The sequence below is a fragment of the Mus pahari genome, chromosome 1, assembly GCF_900095145.1.
Source record: "Mus pahari chromosome 1, PAHARI_EIJ_v1.1, whole genome shotgun sequence".
NCBI lineage: Eukaryota > Metazoa > Chordata > Mammalia > Rodentia > Muridae > Mus > Mus pahari.
This window is the reverse complement of record NC_034590.1, coordinates 8986476-9000427: the sequence shown is the minus strand read 5'-3', so window position 1 is coordinate 9000427 and position 13952 is coordinate 8986476.

The window sequence follows — 13952 nt, the reverse complement described above, 5'->3', positions numbered from 1 at the left end:
AGAGAGAGAGAGAGAGAGAGAGAGAGAGAGAGAGAGAGAGAGAGAGAGAGAGCTCCTGGGGCTGGCACAGGCTTTTGAAACCTCAAAGCCCTACCGCCTGTGATTCATTTCCTCCAACAAGGCCACACCTCCTAACCCTTCCAAAGAGTTCCACTTCCTGGTGACTAGGCATTCAACTATATGAGCCTATGGGGGCCATTCTTATTCAACCCACCACAGATTCTGAGTCCTATTTTAGGAGCACATCCTTACTTGGTGGGATCTTGAAGGTCCATTCAGTCTGAACCTCTGTGACAGATAAGGTCAACCAAGGTACAAAGAGGTGGTGTGACTCATTTAAGACCAGACCTTGGTCAGTGCCCCAAGCCATACATCAGCATGGTGCTCGTGAGAACCCATTGAGGTGCTTGTCATGACATGCATAAACTAAAGGCACAAGCCTTACAATTTGTCCTGGTTAGCTCAGTCTAGAACCATCTAAAAGGAAAGCCTCAACCAAAGAACTGCTTGGGACAGAGTGACCTGTGGGCATGACTATGTCTTGATTGTTAACTGGTATAGGACAGCCCAACCCACTGTGGGTGGTACCATCCATAGGTACTCATCTGTATAAGAAAACTAGCTGAGTAGAAGTCAGCCTGAAGGCCAGCTAACCAGCAGCAACCCCTGTGGTTCCTGGTGTATTTATTTGGCTGTGTTGGGAGTTTCTTGGTCAGAAGCCATTTAGTTCTTGCCTTAGTTCCTGACTTGGTCTCTCAAGATTGTGACCTGGAAGCATCACAACAAACAAATGAACCCTGCCCTGTGTTGGCTGCAAATAGTCACAGTGTTTTGTTACAGCAACAGAAAGCAAGCTAGCAAACACAGGCTGTGTTCAACCTCTGCTCCACTGGCTATGGGAGTTTGGGAAAGCTATTTCACTCTCTCAGCCTCCATTTCACCATCTGTTAAATGGATCCCTAAAACTTTACCTACTCAGGGAATCACTGAAAGAATTGAAAGAAAAAAAGATATATATAGTAATTGATACAGACCAAAAAACTTCTTATTTCTTTGCCAGTTCAAAATTAGGATATCACCACGAACAATCTCTTTTCTCTACAAGATGAACCATCCTCTACCTTTTGACAGGACATGGGATCCAACCAAGTGGAAGATTTCCTGAGTCAGCCTGGAGCCTGGAGCAAACTCCTGCCATCCTCTCATGGGAAGTGTGAGTACTTTTAGTGCCACCTGGAGATGAAGGGACGTGTGCCCACAGAGAAGCATGAACGGCCTCCATTCCTGAACTTGGGCAAGACTAGGAAGCTAGCATGCCTACACAGAACCAGCACCCTGGAGACTAAAGTGGGGGTCACATTTCTTTTAAGTACCACATACAGTGAGCTGGACCCCCATCACATTGGTTTTGGAGCTCATCAAAGCAACCCTCTGCTGGAGCTTTTGAAGCACAAGGACCCACTGTGTATGCCACAGTACAGGCACTAAATTATTTCCTTTGTCCTCTCCCCTGAACCAGCAGTGTCTGGGGACGCTGTGGGGTGGCACTCTGCACTAGGAGCTACCTCCATACTTCCAGGGGCAGTGCCAGAGCAGAATCGCAACCCAGTCTCAGCTGCCTAGAGATGACGAATCAGGGTGAAGTCAGGCACCTCGAAATCCACTGAGTCCATGGCTTGGGTTTGGGGTGGAGAACCCTGGCCAAGGGGCATAGACAAACAAAGAGTAATTCAAGAAAAACAAAAACAAAATGCTTCTGAATGAAGTATCCCAGCAATCACAGGGCAGAGCCCGTAGTCAGGATCTTGGACTTTGCTCCTGTGGACCTGGCCTAGGGTTTTGATCTAATCCCGTGTGACTCTAAAAGCCACACGAATAGTTCATTTCCCAACAAAACTGCCACACAGGGAGACAAATAATTTAACCAGGGACAATGCTTTACCAGTAGGAACATGTCAAAGATTAAAAAAAAAATCATAACCCAGGGAAAACTAGGCAGAAAAGGAAGGAAAAACCAACTTTTGCTTTCAGTGAACATTGTCCCGTACCAAAGGACAATGACTGTCTCTGTGTCTCAGAGAGAGTGAACAGGGTTAGGTGCCTGCCACAGGTGTGGCAGCAAGGAGAAGCACCCTTCCTGAGGGATTAGAAGTAGGGCTTCAGGCAGAGAAGAGCGACTGTCGCGGGTCCACCAAGTCCACAGTAGACCCACCACAGATCATTTGGTTTGTGGGTAATGCCTTCCTTAGAGAAGCTCTCAAAGGGTGCTAGCCTGGCAGGGCACTGCCGCTCGGTGGCAGAGTGTTTGCCCAGCGTGAGAAAGGCCCTAGATTGGATGCCCAGCTTTATTAAAACAAATAAAAAGTGTGTGTGTGTGTGTGTGTGTGTGTGTGTGTGTGTGTGTGTATTTCTGTGTCTGCGTCTCTGTGTGTATGTATTTCTATGTATTTGTGTGTGTATGTGTGTGTATTTTGGTGTCTGTGTCTGTATGTGTATGTGTGTTTGTGTTACTACTCTGTGTGTGTTTGTGTGTCTGTGTCTGTGTGTTTAGGTGCATATACCTAAGTGTATGCCTGTGTGTCTTTGCCTGTGTGTCTATGTGTTTGTGTATGTCTGTGTGTATGCATGTCTGTTATGTATGTATGTCTGTGTATATCTGTGTATGTCTGTGCCTGTGTGTGTCTGTGTATATCTGTGCATGTCTGTGTATATCTGTGTATGTCTGTGCCTGTGTGTGTCTGTGTATATCTGTGCATGTCTGTGTATATCTGTGTATGTCTGTGCCTGTGTGTGTCTGTGTATATCTGTGCATGTCTGTGTATATCTGTGTATGTCTGTGCCTGTGTATCTGTATATGTGTGTGTCCATATATATGTGTGTACATATGTGTGTGTGCCTATGTGTGGGTTGGTGCAAGAGAATCTTAGGTACTGTTCCTCAGGTTGGCTGTCTACCTTGTTGCCATTTAGTGCGACAAGGTCCCTAACTAGGACTCAGGTCACACCAACCAGGCTAGGCTGGCTCTCATGTCCGGATCCTCCTGACTCTGCTGCCCAGCACTCAGATTGCAAACATGTGGCAACACAGCTGGCTTCTTTTGTTTTACAGATGGGTTCTAGAGATGAAACTTGGCTAGTACTTTCTGGAAGGAACTTCCTCACCAGCCCCAATAACTTTTTTAAAAGAATGATTTCAGGAGACACCAGAAGATGAGGTCTAACGTTGGCTCCTTCATAGGCAAGCATCATCAAGCCCCTTCCATCCATCCATCCACCAGAATCAATGCCTGGGTTATAGCTTATAGAACTTATAGACCCTTATATAACCTAGGCTACAGCCTCTTGTTCAATATCAGCATGAGAGCCATTGTTCTCCATCCTGGTCCTTGAAGCAAGCGTGGTGACTCATGGTCCATTTGTACATACATTTGCAGACACAACCATTATTCTCCATGAGCTTACCCCTTCCAAGCTTATCCAAGATGGAAACTGGAAAACACTGTGTTCCTCTGGGAACAGCATTCTAGATAAAGAGTCAGGAAGACATTACTGAAGTTAATATTAGAGAAAGAACCCACAGCCTCTGCCATGATACCTGTCCCCCAATGTCCAGCAGCTTCCAGGAGACTAACATGGCCGCCCGGGACCCTGAAGACAGTTAGAAGTTGCCCGCACCGACCACTGCGTGTTTCAGCGGACAGATAAAGAATGGCGCTGCTCTCCAGTGTTCTGCAGAGCACGCCATGCTATAGACAGAAGTGTTTCAAGTCAACACAATATGAAAAAATTCAAAATAAAATGAAAAGTGTCTGAAAACAAACCAACATAAATATACAGCAGTCCTGTTCATTATGATTATTTATGATCCTAAGAACTGGCACCATTACTGTGGTTTCCCTTCCAAAATCTCACAAACTTGTTACGACACAGCAGTCTCCCAGGCCTATAGACTTCAAAAGGTGCCCTGCTCCAGGCCGAAGTTATTTTCCATTGGGATGTCGCCCACCCCAGGTGCACACAGCCACGCTTATGAGCAGTAAAGACACAATGGCCCTGATTAAATGAGTGGTATGAATTGCAGATGTCTGATGGGCGCTGCCAATCAAATTGCTCCAGGCACCTGTGAGGGGCCTGCAGCATGGTCTGGAAATCCATCCCCCATCCCCAGGGGGTTGGGCACAGCCCGTGGAGCAGGCCGGGCAACAGTGAGAATGTCATCCGGGGATGACAGGACCTTTCTTTCTCAGCCCCCCTTCCTCACCCCCTCCTGCCACTTCCACCCCCTCCTTTCCAACTTTTCCTTCTCCTCTCTTGACAAGTAGTCATGGCCACATCACCGCTGCGCCGCTGTCCTCGCGAGCTGACCTGCGCCTTGCGCACTGGGGGGCCGGGTGGTCATGCTGTCCTCATCTCTCGCCAACCACATCTGACAGGAGACGCGGCGCTCACGGCACCTTGAGACGCGCTGGGACTACACAGGTAAACCAGGGGAGTCCGTGTTGTCTCCTGGCTAACAACAGACCGAAAGACATGACATCTGCAGCCTGGGGGCCCACGTCCGAATATTCAGAGTTCCATCATGCGGGTGATGAGGGCCAGCAGTGCATGAGGCTAAGGAAGGCAGGGGGGCGGCGGCTGGGAAGGGGAATCTGACTCTGTCCTCAATCAGGGGAGAAAAGGAGCAGTGAGCGCAACCAAAGACAAGGGGCACAGAGGAGTGTGGCCCGCTCCTAGCACCTGGAGCCCACCAGTGGCTGTAGACACCTCCTAGCTCCTTGGTGGACTTCTCAGCCTTGAGAAACCCTTCTCTGCTCCCAAGGCCCCACTGAGCTCCCTGGAGTCCCTCTCAGTCTCTGCAGCCCTTCCATATATCCCCCTGCTCCTAGGCGCTGCTCTCAGCTCCTCTAAGTCTCACACAGTTCCTCAGAGGCCCTCTTAGCTCCTTGGGGGCTCCATCTAGCTCCTTGGAGTCCTAGGCACACCCCTGTAGCCTTCCTTTGGGTCCTACCCAGCATCCTGATGCACCCTATTATCTTTTAGAGCACCACACAGCTCCCTGGACCCTGACCTAGCTCCGACCTAGCTCCTTGGTGTGCCATCCAGGACTGTAGAACCCCACCCACCTCCTTGGAGCCCCACCCACCTTCTTGGGGCCCCTCCCATCTCCCCCGACAGTACCCTCCCATCTCCTCATCTCCTAGAGCCCAATCCGCAGGCAGGATCCAGATGCCCCCCAAACATGGGTAGCCCCCCACCCCCCAGGGCTTCTGACATAGTCCAAGGAGAGAGGGATTCTCCATGGAGGGAGGAAGGCATTCTGTTAGCGATGGCGTGGGAGTTTTTAAGTTGCTATATCGTCTTACCACTCCTTTTTGGTGAAATGTCGGCATGGGGAAAAACATGAAGTATTTTGACTGAAATAAATGCTTTCATGGAAAACAGAGAGCCCTAGAGAGTATGCTCAGACTTGAAGAACGTCATACTATTTTAAGCAGGTGACAGTAATGTCACTGTCTGAGAGGTTAGGATTTTTTCCTAGACTTACAAGAGGGGAAAAAAAAAACCCACATAAGTTTGCTTCGAATAGAGAAAGTTAAGAAACACGCTTCTCGGTCACATGGATAATTCATACACTACAGTGTCATATCTCCTTGCGAGAAGATTTCAACACAGCTAAAGTGTTATCAGAGGCTGTGTGTTGGCTCCTAGCTGAATCAGAACGAAGCACAAACATGCCCTTCACTCGGAATTTTTCCCAACTTCCTTTGTACCACCCACATCAACATGACTGCTCTACACTGGTTCAAAAACCCAACCCAGCCTAGAAAGCCCAGAGCAAACCTGGACAGCACGCTTTAGCCACCCTCGAGCTGGAAGCACATTCTAGACTGCATTTGAAGAGATTCCTCTTTGTTTTCCTTTGGTTCTAGGCAGTACTGAATGAGCAATGAAAGGACAGTCTATGAGGCACTGGTGGGTAAGAATGGAATTTGGTAAGTATCTTGCTAGACATCTCGCTCCTCAAGGCCACGTCTATTCCCTGGCTTCCTCTTTTCCCTGGATAGCTTACTTGTTCAATGTTGTTTTGTAGCCATTAGAGAAGGCATCGCTGCACCCCTGCTTCTTGGATTCTCCAGAGTGTCCTGCTCAAGGGCTGTGAGAGTCGGGGGCTCTCTGGAAGGGTCCCATATTTGAGTGTCTACCTCTGTTTCCTTGCCCCCTACCTTCTGGTGCACAGTGCTACCTGACTCACAAAGTGGAGTCCACCACCCACTGTCAGAGCTCTGCCACTGCACCAGAGGTCACCAAAAAGAGACAAGAAGGTGGAAGGTCAGGCTGGAGAGATGGCTCAGCAGTTAAGAGCACTTGCTATTCTTGCTGAAGCCCTGAGATCAGTTCTAGGCATCCACATGGTGGCTCATAACTGTCTAAATCCTGTTCTAGGGGATCCAGTACCCTCTCTGGCATCTGTAGGCATCAGGCACATATGCACTATGGACATACATGTAGACAGACACTCATACTCATAAAACAAAAATGAAATCTTTTATTTAAAGACAAGTGATGTCGCCATGTTCCCTATGACTCAGCTCAGAAGAGCATGGGGCATATGATGGGGACAGAGAGTTGCTTAGGGTTACACATTTCTGCCAGCCACACTGCTGCTGGATCACATTATATTTATTTAATATCTCTGTGTAGTTGAGGCTACCCTCAAACTCATTATATTATACAGCCCAGGTTGGCACCGACGCATGGCTTCCTCCATGCCCCTGCCTCCTTACAGCTACACCTAGTTTGGCTTAGAAGGTGAGAATCTTGAGCCAGGCCACCCTTAGATGAAGCTGACCTTCCTCGACCATGATCTACTAAATAGCCATTCTCCACTAACCCAGTCCATTCTCTCCTGCCTGTAGCTCTTAAGGAGACGCTCAAGACGCCATCGCTAAACTAGTACATGTGTGCACACACACACTCAAATACACACACAAATACCTCTACCACACTGAAGCCACTTAATACACAAGCAGGCTCCAACCCCATGAATGGGATTTTCCTTTAAGGGAGTCCCATCTTCCAACAAACATGACGGAATAAGACAAGTGCTTTAACAGCCCACCTGCCGTCTTCAGATCAGGATCCTAGGATAGCACGGCTTCAATAGCATTGGAATCTTAGGTCCAAATCGTTCTGTTGCAACAAACTCAGGTCTTCCATTAACTCAGGCTGCAATGGTGCAGTGGTCCACCCAGATCACCAACCTGGAAAGAGGTCACTCCTTGGAACTGAAATCTAGAGAAGCATTGATGATCTGGAAGACTTGGGGTTCCAGCAAGGTAGAATGGAGAGCTACATACAGCATGATCTCTTGTGGCCGCTGGTTTCCATTGTCAAGTTGACTCAATCTAGAAGAACCTGGGAAGGCAATCTCAGTGTAGATTAGGTTAGCCTTTGGGAATGTCTATGGGGAATTACCTTAGGTATGTTAGTTAATTGGGGTGGGAAAGCCCATCCTAATTGTAGGCTGGACCAGAGCTGTATAGGTAAGAAAGCAAGCTGAGATCTTGTGTGCATGTGTAGGAGGCTACGGCCTCTCCCCTGGGCTACCCGAAGCCGCACCTTAAAGATGGTGCCTGTCGGCTATGGAGCTTGTGGTAAACAGGTCCATATTTGGTGGTGATATGTTCCCACTCTTCTGGTTGGTTGAGGCCTCGAGCCTGCTGAGGTGACGTGGCCTGCCGAGATTGGAATGGATATGAGAGTATAAAAGGGCTTGTAGCCCGGGGCTCGGGGGGAGATGAAGAGGGAGATGAAGAAAGAAGCTTGCTGAATGAACTGCTGTTAGAAGAACTGGTGGTTGCATCTTCCTTGCTGGTCGAGGGGACGCGACATGCATGCATGCATGAATCCATTGCTCCCTACTCTTGGCTGTGGCTGTGATGTGAGCAATTGTTTCAGATCCTGCAGCCTGAACTTCTCCAAGGTGATGGACAGTAAGCTGAAATTAACCTTGTTACTGGGAGGTGGTAGAAGGTGAAAGTTGAGGCTTGATTGGAGGAAACAGGTTGCTTAGGAATATGCCCTAGATCCCCCCCACCCCCACCTCCCATCCACCCCAACTCACTCCCCACCCCCTCACCCCACCCACCCCACCCCGCAAACCACAAAAATCTCTGGGTGATGATCCCCAAGATCTTAAACTCAGGTGACAATGATGTCAGAGGATAGTCCCTGCCCAGCCTCCAGAGGCTACCAATCAGCTGCCAGTTGCCAGCACTTGTCCTTGACAAACAGGCCCCACTCTTTCCCCATACCCACAGTTCCTGCTCCATCTTAGCACAAGCTGGAGCCTCTCCCTACTCCGCTGTCTGAGCCTCTCTGGTTTTATGCTGATCGTTAACTAAGACTATTTCCCTCCGGAGATTTATTACATTAATGAGCTCTGAAATTACTCATAGCAATTAAGTATATTGTTTTTAAAACTCTTCAGAAATCATCAAAACACATCGGCTGTTTTCAAAGAAGCATAAATAAAAGGGTCTAACTTGTTTCTCAACATTCCCCAGCAGCTCCTTTCGTACAGCTTTGGGGTTCAGCTTTGGGGTCCTCGGCTCCCCAGGCTCCAAGGTAGACATGGAAACGCCCAGCTAAGGGATGCTCAGTCTCCCAGTGCAGTGATGGCTTTGCTCTCTAGATGTCTGGAGGCTGAGGCTGAGCAGCCAGGCGGGGATGGTAGTATTGGGGGATGTTGCAAAGCCTTTGGGATGGGAGGCCTGCTTGGCAGTGGTTGGATCTTTGGAGGTAAGGGGTTTGAGGTTATAGTAGATCCCACTTCCAGCCTGAACTCTCCACTCCCTGGCCACCCATGAGGATCATAGCAGGTGCCTCATGCTCCTGTCACCATGGCAGGGAGCCATTCTGTCACCACACCTTCCCCAATGGTCTGTGTCCCCTGAGCCGTGCACCAAAATACATCCCTCAAGTTGCTTCCATCAAGGACTTTGGTCACAGTTAGAGGAAAGATAACCAGTGCATTGCCCCATCTCAAGACCCCACTAGGGTGGTGGGCCCAGTGCCTGGACCAGAATATGCCCTTCCTTAACAAAAGAGGTGCTCCTTACAACCCATCTTATGGACCTGTCCACTCCTGATTCATTCCCACAATCATGGAACAAAAACTGTAATTGGTGCACACTCATCTAGCAAGGAAACTGAGACACCACTGGCCAGGCTGAGCTACACTCAGAGCCACTGTGCCTACCACCCACTGAGCTTTAAATCTGCCACAGGCCTGCTGCTGGATCTGCATCTCTAAAAGATATGTTCTACTCATCAATCCACATTGTCTCCAAGGGGGGGAGAGGAGAGAGAGAGATTTGAGGAAAAAAAATGATCTTCTAGCCTTTTAAAAATGTATTTATTAACTTTACATCCTGCTCATTGCCCCCACCGGGAGGCACCCCTCCACCTGCACCCCTTACCCCCTTGTTGTGGCTATTCCTGGTTGTCAACTTGACTATATTTGAAATGAACTACAATCTGGAATTGGAAGGCTCACCAGTGAACCTAATCTGGAGGCTGGGAGATAGAAGTTTCTGATCTGGATCTTGGTATGGAGATCTTGAGACACAGTGGTGATTGAATCCAGGAGATTAAGACAGGGGGATCTCCGAGTCCAAGGTCATCTGGGATTAAAGGTGTGGTGGCACACACCTTTAATCTGGGCTATACCTTCTGCTGGGACCATATAAGGACATTGGAAGAAGGGAGTCTGGCTCTCGCTCTTTCGCCTTCTTGCTGTGTGGGACTCAGCAACTGCTAGATCCTTGGACTTCCATTCACAGCTACTACTGAACCATTGTTGGGATTTGGACTGCAGACTGTAAGTCATCAATAAATTCCTTTACTATATAAAGACTATCTGTAAGTTCTGTGACTCTAGAGAACCCTGACTAATACACCCCCTTCTCCTTCTCCTCTGAGAGGGTGGGCCCCCCTGGGTATCCACCTACCCTGACACATCAAGTCTCTGCAGGCCTAGGTACATCCTCTCCACTGGGGCCAGTCAAGGCCAGAATGAAGACTTAAGAGTTCCTGTGGATGCTGGGCACAGCTCAGTAGAATGTTTGCCAAGCACGCAGAAGACCCCAGTACCCCTTGCATTTGCAGCCCTTGGCCTGGCTCTGTGCAGTGTGGCTGTCAGGGGAGAACAGAGTGGTCAATCCAAGGAGAATGGCTTGGACCTGGTGGCTCAGGTATCCTCAGAGCCCTGCCACTCAGCACAGAGGACACTCCCAGCTCTGCTATGAGCTCTAGGGTCCAAGAGTCACACTTAACACTACACAAAGAGAACACTGAGGGTTATCAAGCCCAGTACTAAGCACAGAGCATCTGCAGACCATTCTAGAACCTTAGGGTCCCGAATCAAAGGAGCCCTGATTGTTGTGGGCCCAGGAATACCAGGTGGAGCATCTTCTCCTTACTCTACGCTGCAGATCCTTATTCACTGTGCAGGGTGAGGGTCACCCTCCAAGCCCACAGGATTACAATGTTCCCAGGGAAGCCTCAGGACCAGAAAGGCAGAGTAGGCATGACTTCCAGTTGCCTGATGTCTTTGTCTCCTATCTGGGAGCTGCCAGCTGTCCAAAGGCCCCTTACAGTGTCCTCTCCCACCAGTCCCACCGTTGTCACATGGACAGTGCATGCACTCTAAGTCTACTAGATCCTTCCTCCTTCATAAAGCCAGGCTACAGCACCGTCCCCAAGCTCCCCAGGGCCTTGCTAAGTCACCTCTTGCTGCACAGATTACCCCCAATGGTGGCCCCAGATGGCAGGTAACGTCTTCTGCCTCCCACTTTCCATTCCGCCTCCCACCCTAGGGACTCATGGCTCCCACACCCTAGGGACACTTGCCTAGGGGTCTAAAGCAGTAAAACAGGGGAAATGTAGATGACAAGGCAGAGAAAGGACAGTGAAACCGGGGCCATTTTAGAGAAGGACAATCTGAAAAAAAGAGCTTGAAACAAGAACCTGGGTTCGAAACTAAGGGCTCCAGACCCCAGTGGCTGTTGCAACCCTTACTTTTCCTTTCACAAGCATGCTGTGGGAAAGCCAGCCCGAGGCAGACTGGGGTCATCTGGCCTCGAAGCACTGGGGAAGGTATCATTGCTTTTAGATGTATATGGCCCTGGAATGGTTTTTGTTTTGTTTTGTTTTGTTTTGTTTTGTTGTTTGTTTGTATTTTGTTTTCTCTCCCTTGAAAACATGGTCTCACTATAGAACAGATCCTTCTGGACCTTACAGCATAGCTCAGTTTAGCCCCACACTTGCAATCCTCCTGCCTCAGCCTCAGAAGAACCCTGCCCCCGCCCCCAAAACACACACACACACACACACACACACACATTCACATACACAACCCTTGGAGCTTTTATTAAGTTCACCAAGACTGGAACTGGCTGCAATGTGGCCTTGTCAACGAGGTGGTGAATTTGGTGGCTTTTTGCCTTCACAAGGCCATAAATAAATGTATGAAGCCATCAGATTTTTGTTTCTTTTAGATATTTTTAGAAATTCCTTGAGAATTTCGTAGAATACATCTTGGTTATGTTCACCCTTAACTCCTCCCACACCCACAGCCACACCCACCTTCCTCCCCTCAACCTGTTTTCCTCTTTTTTTTTTCTAACCCATCTGCTCCTGCTTGTGTTGTCTGTACAGTCATGGATGTGAGGTTGTCTACTGGATCAGAGTTGACGAACCCAGCCAGAGGCCACACACTTAAAGAGAACTGAATCCCCGCCCCCCTAGAATCCATCAGCTGTCAACAGCGCCTCAGTTGGGGATGCGTGCCTCCCTCACGCTGACCCTCAAGACAGAACGCCTGCCCTCCGTAGGTCTTTCCGAAATCTCAGACTGTGAAAGAGTTGTTGGGTGGTTTAATAGAGAGGGGCAGGTCTTCAGGTTTCTAAAAGGAACCATCATTTCCAAGATGGAGGGGATGGGGAGAGGCTGATCAAACACCAGAGGCTGGGTGCACAGCACAGATCCTTGCATCTAAAACTGAAGTTGCTGTGTAAAGGCATTTAGAACATGTCTGCGGTGAGCATCCAAGACAGCAAGCAAACCAGGAAGATAGGCTGTCATGGGAGGAGTCACACACCCACAGCCCCAACAAGCCCCAACCAAGAATCTGAACTCCATCCCACCCTGAGGCTGGCCCCATCACATCCTACCTCAGAGCAGGTGTGTCTTCACCGAGACATCCATTGACACAGCAGAACCAGGGGTCAACCTGGGGACAGCTCAGATCTATCAGGCCAGATTTGTCCAGAATGACGAATTTAATAGTGCCCTTTACAAAGAGGAGAGACCCTTAGCCACTGGCAGGCACACGGGCACCGCGAGATGACAGAAATAAAACTGAACAACGTCGCTTGTCATCCTTAAGAGGGGATTTTCACGTCCGTCCTTCATCCGAGAAGCGCTGCGCTTAATGAATGAGTCCTGAATCATGGCACAAAAAATGACTAAGATATGGGAATTATACAGAGGTCAACAAATGTATTTTAACCCATAAAGTCAAGGGACCTATTCATGTCTGTGGATAGTACCACTTACAGACACTGTCCCTATGCATGGGGGAGGAGAGATGGGGTGGGGGAGGGGCAGACACAGATAATAAACAAGACAAAGATTCCTGCAAAAACTGCCAGGAGAGAACATCCTCAAAGGAAGAAAGAGAGAGATGAGAGAAGGGAGGGAACGAGAGAAAAGGAAGGCTTTGCCGTCTCTGCTCCAAAGGAGAACCTCACTCAGCCCAGTGTGGTGGCATCTGTCTGTGATGCCAGCTCCCAGGAGGCTGAGGCAGGAGGGTCACACATCAGGACCCATCCTGGCAATAGAGAGGTCCTCTCTGACGGTGGATGGGTCTGTGGCTAGTGGAAGACCACGTGTTGTCAGTTCCCAAGCTTCCACGCTGGCACCCATGGTACGCACATACAAGGAAATGGCTCCTCGACTGCGTTCACCTTTCCTTAACATCTGAGCCTTAAGAAGTCTCAAGGTCTGAACTCAGCCGCAGCATGGATGATAACAGCAAAGAAATGTAGAGCTGGGGAGATGGCTCAGTGGGTAAAGTGCCTGCAGCTGGAGCACAGGGGCCTGAGTTCAAACCCCTAGTAACCGGGTTAAAGCCAGGTGTGGCGGCACACATCTCCAGCCCCAGCACTGGTAAGGTGGAGTCGAGCATCACCGGAGCTCTCTGAGCAGACAATCCTGCCAAATGTGTGAGCTCCCTGCTCACACCCTGTCTCAAAAAGTAAGGTGGATCACAATTGTGGGAGAAACCCAGCGCTGACCTCTGACCTCTGACCTCCACACCCACCTGCAGGGACTCTGGCATCCACAATGGCATGCACACCCAGCCCCTCACTTTCCACACATAGGAGAGATGCGGGACCTTCCAGGAAATCTAAGAGTTCCTAGTGGGAAGCCAGTTTCTAAGGAAAGTGTCTTTAGAGTTGAAAGCGCTGTGTATTGAGGTCCATCCCAAATCCATCCCAAAGCTTCTTTTTTTTTTTTTTTTTTTAATCACAAGGATACTGAGTTTCCTTTGAAGAATCTCTGCCCTGCCCCCCTACATCCAAATCGTGGAGTTCACACCAGATTGACATTACAGATGCCATCAGGATTGGACGTTAATGATTATACATCAATTAATACACAGCTTTGACCAGACCCACGTATCAATGACCCAATCCTGGCCAAGCATCAAAAATCATAGATACTCATACACCAAGAGAGCTGGAGGCTCTTGGAAGAAGCAAATCATGAGGACACTCAGGATGAAGGAAAAGCAGAATCACCTACAGTCTTTTACTCTACGGGATCAGGGCTCACCTGAAGCAGACTTGACTTAGAACATTTTTGTTTACAAAAGCTAAAACCCTT